The sequence below is a fragment of the Panthera pardus genome, unplaced genomic scaffold (assembly GCF_024362965.1).
Source record: "Panthera pardus isolate Hobbes unplaced genomic scaffold, ASM2436296v1 HiC_scaffold_15, whole genome shotgun sequence".
NCBI classification, from domain to species: Eukaryota; Metazoa; Chordata; class Mammalia; order Carnivora; family Felidae; genus Panthera; species Panthera pardus.
In genome coordinates, this window is record NW_026526710.1 from 29,937,639 (window position 1) to 29,947,379 (window position 9,741).

At 40.3% G+C, this 9,741-nt stretch overlaps 1 protein-coding gene across 3 annotated transcripts in view; it reads right to left on the reverse strand.

Annotated features, from left to right (window-relative positions):
• Positions 1-9,396, reverse strand: part of ANKRD12 (ankyrin repeat domain 12) — a 125,882-nt gene extending 116,486 nt beyond the window's left edge. For 2 of the 3 annotated variants that reach the window (XM_019418463.2, XM_019418461.2), the window contains exon 1: positions 9,112-9,396. The gene's annotated coding sequence lies outside the window, so the exon portion shown is untranslated. Of the gene's footprint in view, positions 1-8,618; positions 8,731-9,111 lie in introns of those variants that run through there. The other variant, XM_019418462.2, reaches the window with a different exon arrangement.
• Between the last annotated feature and the right edge of the window lie 345 nt (positions 9,397-9,741).

A 9,741-nucleotide genomic window follows, 5' to 3' on the forward strand; every position in this document is an offset into this window, starting at 1 on the left:
TTAGTCAGTTAAGTGTCTGCCTTCAGCTCAGGTCATGATCTTATGGTTCGTGAGTTCGCACCCTGCATCTGACTCTATGCTGCCAGCTCAAAGCCTGGAGCCTGTTTGGATTCTGTGTCTCCATCTCTCTCTGCCCCTCCCCCCTTTGCATATACATATATATGTGTGTGTGTGTGTGCACGCGCACGCGTGCATGTGCGCTCACGCTTTCTCTCTCAAAAAGAAACATTAAAAAAAAAAAAGGATTCACAATATAATTTCAAAATGTTTACAGGACCTCTCCCTAATTATGGATCCTTGCTTTAAGTAACTATCTCTTCATGCTAAATTTTAAGTTCCACACAAGCAGATAAGATAATGTCTTCTTCGGGTATGTGCTTAGAGCACAAGGACCTAAAACCTTAAAACTTAACAACCTTATCAATGATCTTCTTGTCTCTTACTGAATTTCATGTAATTTTGCTATAATTGTTTTCTAAGAAAATTTGCATTACATTGTTTCCCATCTTGCAAATTCATTTTTCTAAGTTTATTTCCTTTTAGAGAAAGAGAACACCCATGGGGGAGGGGCAGAAAGAGAAAGAAAGAGAGAATCCCAAGCAGGCTCCTGCTGTCAATGTAGAGCCCAATTTGGTGCTCAATTTCGTTAACCGTGAGACCATGACCAGAGCCAAAACCAAGAGCTGGACGCTTAACTGACTGAGCTACCCAGGTGTCCCGCAAATTCATTTTTATTAAGCCCCTCATCCTAGTAAACTCCTGCACTACCCTTCTCCCTGAGTCCTCTTATACTAATCAGACCATTCTCCTGTCACTGGCTTTGGGGTGATTCTTGGTCATTCCATAAATATGTGATGACTCTACAGTGTGATGAAATTTGGGTGTACAACACTGAACAAGACAGACACGATATACGTCCTTGCAGAGTTTGGTATATTCCCTTTCATAACAACCAGAAAGCAATCTGGATGTTTAAGAATAACGTCTTCCTATTTCACACATTTATGTTCTGCTCATTCAGTGTAAACCCTTAAAAAAGACAAAGACTATAATACTGTCTTTGTTTATATTTTCCCAAACATCTGCCTCAACAATGACAAATGCAATGCTGTTCACAGAAACATTTATTTAAAATGTATTAACTGTGGGGCGCCTGGGTGGCTCAGTCGGTTGAGTGTCGGACTTCAGCTCAGATCAGGATCTCACATTCTGTGAGTTTGAGCCCCGCGTCGGGCTCTATGCTGACAGCTCAGAGCCTGGTGCCCGCTTCGGATTCTGTGTCTCCCCCGTCTCTGCCCCTCCCCTGCTCATGTTCTGTCTCAAAAATAAATAAAAACATAAAAAAAAAAAAAACTTTTAATAAAAAAAATAAAACGTATTAACTATGAAAAGTTTAAAACCTTCTTTGTTCAACTTGAAAACTGAGAAGTAAAAAGATAAAAATTCCAGTTATTTTCAAATTCAATATCCAGAGATAAACTATCACACTTCAGACTGGATCATTCAAGACCTTTCATTCCTCGTAAAAATCCATAGTCTGTAATGCAAAATAATTATTTTTTACCAAAACGCTAAAAATTTACTTATTATTTTATCCTTTTTTCTCTTAACATCACCAAATTTTTTGAAGGTGTAGTTCTGTGAGGAAGCAACACAATCACAGATTTAAATCAAATCTCATCTCTAAAACAGGAGTAAGATATGGGGCACCTAGCTGGCTTAGTCTGTAGAGCATGAGTCCCATGTTGGGTGTGAAGATTACTTAAAAATAAAAAAATTAGGGGCACCTGGGTGGCTCAGTCAGTTGAGCGTCCTCGGCTCAGGTCATGATCTCACAATCACAACTCGTGGGTTCGAGCCCTGCATCTGGCTCTGTGCTGACAACTCATAGCCTGGAACCTGCTTCAGATACTGTGTCTCCTTCTCTGTCCCTCCCCCGCTCATGCTCTGGCTCTCTCTCTCAAAAATAAACATTAAAAAAATTTTTTTTAAATAAAAATCGGAATGTGATAAACTTCACAAGGTTACTGTAAGGAGTGAATGAAAAGTTAAGTGGAGAGCCTATTATCAACTGTAAAACACTTGTAATTATGCCTGTATCAGTCAAATGGTACTTCATAATGAATTAGGATTTAAATGTGAGACTCTAGTTTTCCCCTATGCTCCAAGAATTCTCACTGTTTTCTGGTGCTTCCTCCCTAACTACTGAGTTCACAAAAGCTATAGGCAGAAGAAATTCTTGGATCAGAAATAATTAAAGAGCCCAGAGAGTTATCATCTCAATAAGTTATCATCTGAATAACTTTCAAATACCAAACTTAAAATTAATAGTATGGAGAGAGTCGGTTTCTTCTGGGGTTTGCCAAAAGGATGTAAAATGCAAGTTTTCATTCAAATGATAAATTAGAAAAAATATTTGTAACATATAGATTAATAATCTCTAATATACAAATATCCATAAAGAGAGATTAGAGAATCGTTAACTCTTTTATTGTAGGTTTTTTACTTTAATAATAAGCATATGTTAATTCTGTAATTTAAAAACACTAATGAAAGTGTTTTAAAAATTGTTTAAATGGGGTGCCTGTATGGCTCAGTTGGTTGAGCGTCCGACCTTGGCCCAGGTCATGATCTCACGGTTTGTGAGTTCGAGCCCCACGTCGGGCTCTGTGCTGACAGCTCAGAGCTTGGAGCCTGCTTCAGATTCTGTGTCTCCCTCTCTCTCTGCCCCTCCCCCACTCATGCTCTGTCTCTCTTTCTCTGTCAAAAATAAACATTAAAAAAAAATTGTTTAAAAAAATAAAAAATAAATTAAAAAAATAAAAATTGTTTAAATTCTTGATTGCCATTTCTCGAAGTTTTCAGTAAGAAGGAACAAAGAGAAAAATGGCCAAGGATGTGAAGTGTTAATTCACACAAGGGAAAATGCAAATGATGTATTAGCTAATGATCCAAATTCCTGTAGCTAAAATCAATATTCATACCATAATTAAAGACAAAAGCCTTGAAATTGAAGTGGTATACTTAAATCAACTAACACAAATTTAAATTGTCAATCAACAATAGATAGGTATTGTTTTCTTCACTGGGTGTTTGCAAAAGCAGGGGAACATCAGTGTATGAAGGGGAAGGAGGAGCCACGAAGGAGGAAAAAGGACAAAAGAAAGGAAGAATGAGTAAGCCAATCTGCTGTCAAACATTCCTGTTTACTTTCAATGATAAGAGGACAAACAGAAACTCAGTAAAAAGGTATTTTTTGTCCTGTTCAAATTCAGCTTAACGAGAACACTCATCATTATTCTTGGGATTTTTTTTTTTTTTAATGTTTATTTATTTTTGAGACAGAGAGAGACAGAGCATGAACGGGGGAGGGGCAGAGAGAGAGGGAGACACAGAATTGGAAGCAGGCTCCAGGCTCTGAGCCATCAGCCCAGAGCCCGATGCGGGGCTCGAACTCACGGACCGTGAGATCATGACCTGAGCTGAAGTCGGACCCTTAACCGACTGAGCCACCCAGGCGCCCCATTCTTGGGATGTTTTAATGAAATGTGGAAGACAGGGTTAACTTCTGAAGGTTGAATAACCACCACAGGATGATCCGCCTCATTATAAATCTATGAATTAGGTTGATCATAAGAAAATTCTTCTCTAAGTAACAAACTTACATTTATACAGCACTTATAAATTTCAAGTTAGTTCTTGAGTCTAGTACTCAAGATATCTAAATATCTAAAGGTAGAGATACTCTAATGACCACTTTTTGAAGTATTTTCATAAGTAGATAGTATCTCCTCTCATCATTGATTAAAATAACATATGCAAGTATCTAACAGTGCCTCAAGTACAGAAGCTCAATGAAAGTTCTTTTCCTTCATCACCAAATAACTTTCAAATACTCAAACTCTGATAAAAAAGGACTTTAACTCAGAGGTTGCAAGACTTAGTATTTAGAACAATTTAGCATTTAGAACAAGAGAATGTAACAAGGCTTTCTTCCTAATTGTAATACTTTTGTTAAAATTAAGGTAGGAAACATTTTGTAAAATTTTAATTTTCTCATTTGTCTTTAACATCATTAACTATCACCACAAGTTAGTAAAGTGGTATAAAGAATGTTTTAGTATTTACTTCTACCCTGCTTAAGTTTCAGAAGAGGTATAACAAAACAGAAAGAAAGCTGTATACGATGTGCCTTTGGTGGAAAAGAAAATAAAAAGTACAGTAGGTGTGTTTCTCCTCCCTTCCTTTAGATGTACTAATGCTTCTCTTTAGTGAGTGAATTTCAAAAGTCTAGCATTTTGCCAGGGAATTTTAACCTGGATCCTATCCATGGTTCAACATCATCAGCTTACCTAATGTTTTGCTGATCTCAGAGTAGTTGTGAAATTCAAAGGATCTCACATAAAAAGTATTTCATGAACTACAAAGCATCGTAATTCTTACGTACTAGTGTATCCTGAGTCAAAATAGATACTTCTAGGGAGAGAGAACCACACATACGTGGTTTCTGTTCTCCATTAGAATTCAGGAGGCAGACAAAACTCCCATGTAGGAGAAGAACAATTTGAAATCTGAGAAGCTACAAGATTCTCTCACACACCTCTTTCAAGCAACAAAGTAGTTTAAAAATACGATATTCAGGGAGTCTGGCTGGCTCAGTTGGTACAGCATGCGACTCTTGATCTCAGGGTTCTAAGTTCCAGCCCCACACTGGGTTCAGATATTACTCAAAAATAAAAATAAAGCTTTAAAAATGGGGAAAATATGATATCACTAACATTTCTGGTATTTCCCCCAATTATGGCCCAAATACAAACCGAAAACCAGAAGAGTAGACTATTACATATTTGAAACAATTTTAGTGCAATAGCAAACATAAAGTCAACGGCCAAAGAGACAATTTTTTAAATGCCAAAGAAAAAGAAATTACTTCCACTCTCTAACTTGCAGCTCCATAATTTATCTCTTCTACTTATCTCAATTTGGAAGCATTTCTGTGTTTAACTTAATTTTCTAAGAACTTGAGAGTCTGAACTTCTTAGAATTTTGGAGGCTCTCACTAATCGGAAAACCTATTGGATGCTATTTTCTAACCTGCACAAATTTTCTATTGCTGGATCTATTCCTTTACAAAAGTCCTAAATGAGTTTGGTTGGTGATCTTTTTCCTATAGTAACTATGATTAAAATGTTTCTTTAGAAAAATGGCATCAATATCAAGGTGGAGTTTGTTAAAATCACCTCTTGTAACGTTAAAAACTGTAGTCCTTCTGTAGCTGGGGAGATTAATTTGCTTCTGACAACATAAAAAAAAAAAAACCCAACAGTTACCTCAGCATCTCACAAAAAGGCTTTCTGCCTACCTTCCAAGAATCTCATAAGGTATTTACTTTCTTTTTGTTTTTTTGACCAACACAGTAGAAGGTAGAATAGCTGGCTTCCAGATATTTTCACAAAATCTGAAATTAAAGAAACTCTGCCTCAAAACTTTTCAAAATCAGTTAAACACTCTTAATTAGAGGCAGAGCACAAACAAATGATTAAGAATGGGAACAATACGGTCTGTCACTTTTTTCAGGTCTATGAATATATACACATCGCATAATAGTTCAAAGCCTTATTTTCCTGGCCATATGTTAGAATAATAGTAGTATCTGTTTAACAAGATTATTTTGAAAATTATCTTAAATATTTCAGTTAGAACTTTGAACATTCTAAGTGCTTAAGAAATATTTATCATAATCTTCAAACTCAAGATTACAGATAAAATATGTAATACTACAATAAACAATATTACCATATTGGTTTCCAGTATTATCAATTCAAAGCACTAGAAGCAAGATCTTTAAACATAACAGCAAAAGGCAACAAACAAAAACTCACACATTAACATTTCTACATATTTAGATCTACAAGATAACCTTAACACCAACCATTCAAAGCTGAGTTTACAAAGGAAATTATCTCCTGTTATTGCCATATGTGGAAACTAGCAACAGACAAATTAACATTGCAACTAAGACACTTTCACTATTACTTTTAAAAAGCCACTGTTAAAGAAACAGATTATGCATGCATGAGTGTAAATGAGAATATTTTCAAATGCTATATGGAGAAACTTCATATTCTCCAGAGGAAGTCAGGCTCTAACAACTGCAATATTTAAAATGTTCATAAGAGGCTTTACTAAGATTAGATCTAAGTGGGGATCAGAAAATGTATCTACAGGGAGTTATAATCTGTAAAACAGCAGGTGCTGGAAACAATAAAGCTAAGGCTAAGCAAAAACCTAGGGATCTAGACACCTTGTTACACAGATATTTTAAAATATCACCACTTTTTATATGTATAAAAGTTTACAATATACCATGTGCTTTTCATATGTAATCACATTTATTCCATCCCTGTAAATTATGTAGGAAAATGACTTTTTGTAGATTAAGAAGGTCCTGAAAGTTAATGCGATTTGTCAAAAACCACAGTTAGGAAGTAATAAATCAAGAATTTTTACTTTTAAATCAAAAATTTTAACTGAGGCTTTCTTGCTTATATTTCAATATTCTTTCCAGTACTCCAAAAAACTACTTCGTAAAGGAGCAAATTAGCATTTTCACAGAAAGGAATCTCTAGGCCCAAACCACAGACTTTTTGAACTAGGTTGTACTGACTTATGTAAGTTACTTCACTTTAGTAGGACTTTATTTTCTCATCCGTAAAATGAGAAAATCTGAAGTCCCTTCCAGTTCTAAGGACAAATCACCATGACTCTACCCTTTGCACAATACATCTTACAAATACATTTTGATGTTAATTTTAGAAACTCCAAGTAACAAAGTAGTGTGTGAACTGCTCTTAAACAAACTATTGCAATTATTAAACAAATTCTTCATGCCTTTCTGATAAATGTTGCTTCAGTATCAAGTTTATATACAGAAAACAGTCTAAACCTCTTATGGACTATGATGGAAGCAATCTCATAAATCATTCTCTTTTTAGACTGAAATAATGCTCTTAAAACAGGAGAATGAAAAAATTTAACTACCAGTCAATACCAACAAATTGAACATTTTTACTATTATTCTTCTTATTCCTTAGAATAAAAACCTCTTTTCCAACAAAGTGTTTTTCAAATAGCCCACTGACTACCATTTTCTACAATCTACCTCAAAAGAATATCACACTTTCCAAAAACTTCTATAGGATTATACACACACACACACACACACACACACACACACACACATATATAAACACCTTGATAAAAACATCTTCCTTTTAAATTCATTCCACTGAGTAGGCACTTGTCTCCAAACAAAATTCAACTGTTTTCCCCTTCCCTTGATATTCAAGAACTAAAACCAGAAACTGAACATATTTTTTCACCTACCTAAGTTCTTTCCTCATCAGAATATTTTAGTTCTCTCTTCTATCTCAAATACTCCTCATGGAATACACACCCCAAGATTTTCACTTTCCCAGCTCTGCTTGCTCATTAAACCATACTAAACAACTATGGAAATCACAGAGACAAAAAACATTAAAGGCACCCTGTTTCTTTTTTTTTTTTAACTCCTTACCTTCCATGAATACCCCTTAATACTCAGATTTTAGTTCACTTTAACACCTTGCATGCCCCTAAAATAGAACACATCCCTGAATAGCTTGACTTTAGTCAAGGTGGCTGCAGACCTTCCTTTAAAAGACATTTAATTGGTACTTGTGTTAACTATAAAAGATCTTCAAGAAGTAAAACCTTTTCCTCTTGCCTATCATCTCCTGGAGAGACATGAATCTTTATTTTTTGCGTTTAGCTCAAATATAATGACTTGATCTTATACAGTCAACACTATCTCATTTTGTTTTTAAGCCACTTGGCACCAATAGAGCATATGTTCTGCCAGTTCTGAGCTAATCTCCAGGAAAGCCTTTGTACAATGATTGAAGAAACTGAAACAGATCAGTGCCCGAGATTTTGAACAGCCTACTTGAGCATATGTTTTTAATAAACAGTCAATTTATTTTAGAATAGCTATTTTACCAGTTCACCTTCCTTCATAATTTACGTAAACCAATTTTAAAATTAAAAAGGAGCACATGACTAAGAACACAGGTTCATTTCAACTTCGGGATTACAGATAATTCCAAGGCTTTACACATCACTGAATCTGCAACCCATTTCACCCGCGGGTGTCCGGTGGAAATTACAATGTCAAAGAGTACACAGCTTGAAATGTTTCCTACGGTTTCAACTGGTGCAATAGTGTTAACTTCCCATCCCAAACTGTTTCTTACTGTTATTATTAAAACAGCTGTCAGCTGGGCTTCGGTAACCTCTTTGTACAACCGTTTATTCAACGCTTTGGGATCCCTGAGGATGCGTCACACCATATTACCCCTCAAAATGAGATCTAAGAATCTGACGTGCTCCAAGGGTCTACGAACACCATTCGAATGGGCACTTGCAGAACGATGAAGAGAACCGATTGCCCAATGCGGCAAGGACAGAGTACACTGGCATTTAAGACAGAACTGCAGCGTGCCGCTCTCCGTTCCCTTGAGACTATCAAAGCGGCAATTTCCCTTCTCCCTTTCATCTTCCTCTCCCCTTGACCCCGGTACCTCCGATGCTCTCTCCAGGAGGGGCAGCAGCGATCTCCCGCGGCCGCGCCCGCACCCTGGCTCACGGCGGGCCGGCGGGCGCGCGCGACGGGCCGGGCGCGCCCCCACCCCCGCCCAGCCCCGCCCCGCCGGGTCCGGCCGCAGCACGCCGGCGGCGCCCTCTCGGGCCGCGCACACTCGCACACTCGCACGCACACGCTCCTCCCGGCCCCGCCATGTTCCGGGAGGCGGCGGCAGCCCAGCCCCGGGAGCGGCGGCGGGGGGGGGGGGGGCGGGGGGGGTGGGTGCCCCGCCGAATCCCCCCGCACCACCGCCCTGCTGGCGGCTCCCGGCCGCGCCGCAGCTACTCAGGACTCCTGGAGAGGCGGCGGCGGGCGGAGCGGACCCGCGCCGGGGCCACTAACGGCCTGTCACTGTCAGGCCGGCGGCGCCTTGGGCTGGGCCTGGCCTGGCCTGGCGGCACGAGACAGGGTGGGCAGGGCGCGTCCCCTACCTTGCTCTGATGAGGGGAGACGGGAGCAGCGCAGAACTGAGGGGTCTCCTCCCAGGCGCCGGGTACGGGGCTCGAAACCGCGCCCCTCCTTCCTCCTCGCCTGTCGCCACGCCCCCCTCACCCTCACGGACCCAAGGCACTAACGGCGCAGGAGGGTTTACCCCCTGAACGAGTGCCTCGGTGTTGCCGTCGCTGTCGTTGTCTTCGTCGCCGCTGCAACCGCCACGAACGCCGCGGAGGCCGGGCTTGAAAACATCTCCGGTCTCCGTCCGTCTCTCACCACAGCCTCCTCGCTCCCAGGACAGCGCCGCCCGGCGATTGGCTGCGACGTAGGCACGTGACTCCACGGGCACGGGACGGGCGGCGTGACCGCCCCGCCCCCGGCGCCCGCCCGCCCCTTCCGCCAGCCCCTCCCCGCTACCCCGCCGCTCTTTCAGTTCTACGGAGAAGCTTCCCGAGCCGCGGGGCGGGGGCAGTCGGAAGGTACCAAGTGGGAGGCGGCGGGGGTGTAGGCCGGAACTCCTCTACGTGCTCGTACCTCCTTCCACCTCACCCAGGTGTTACCGTCTTCCTCCGCCGTCACTGGCCCGAAAAGAGAGGGGAAAATTTGGGGGTGAGCTAGAAAGCAGA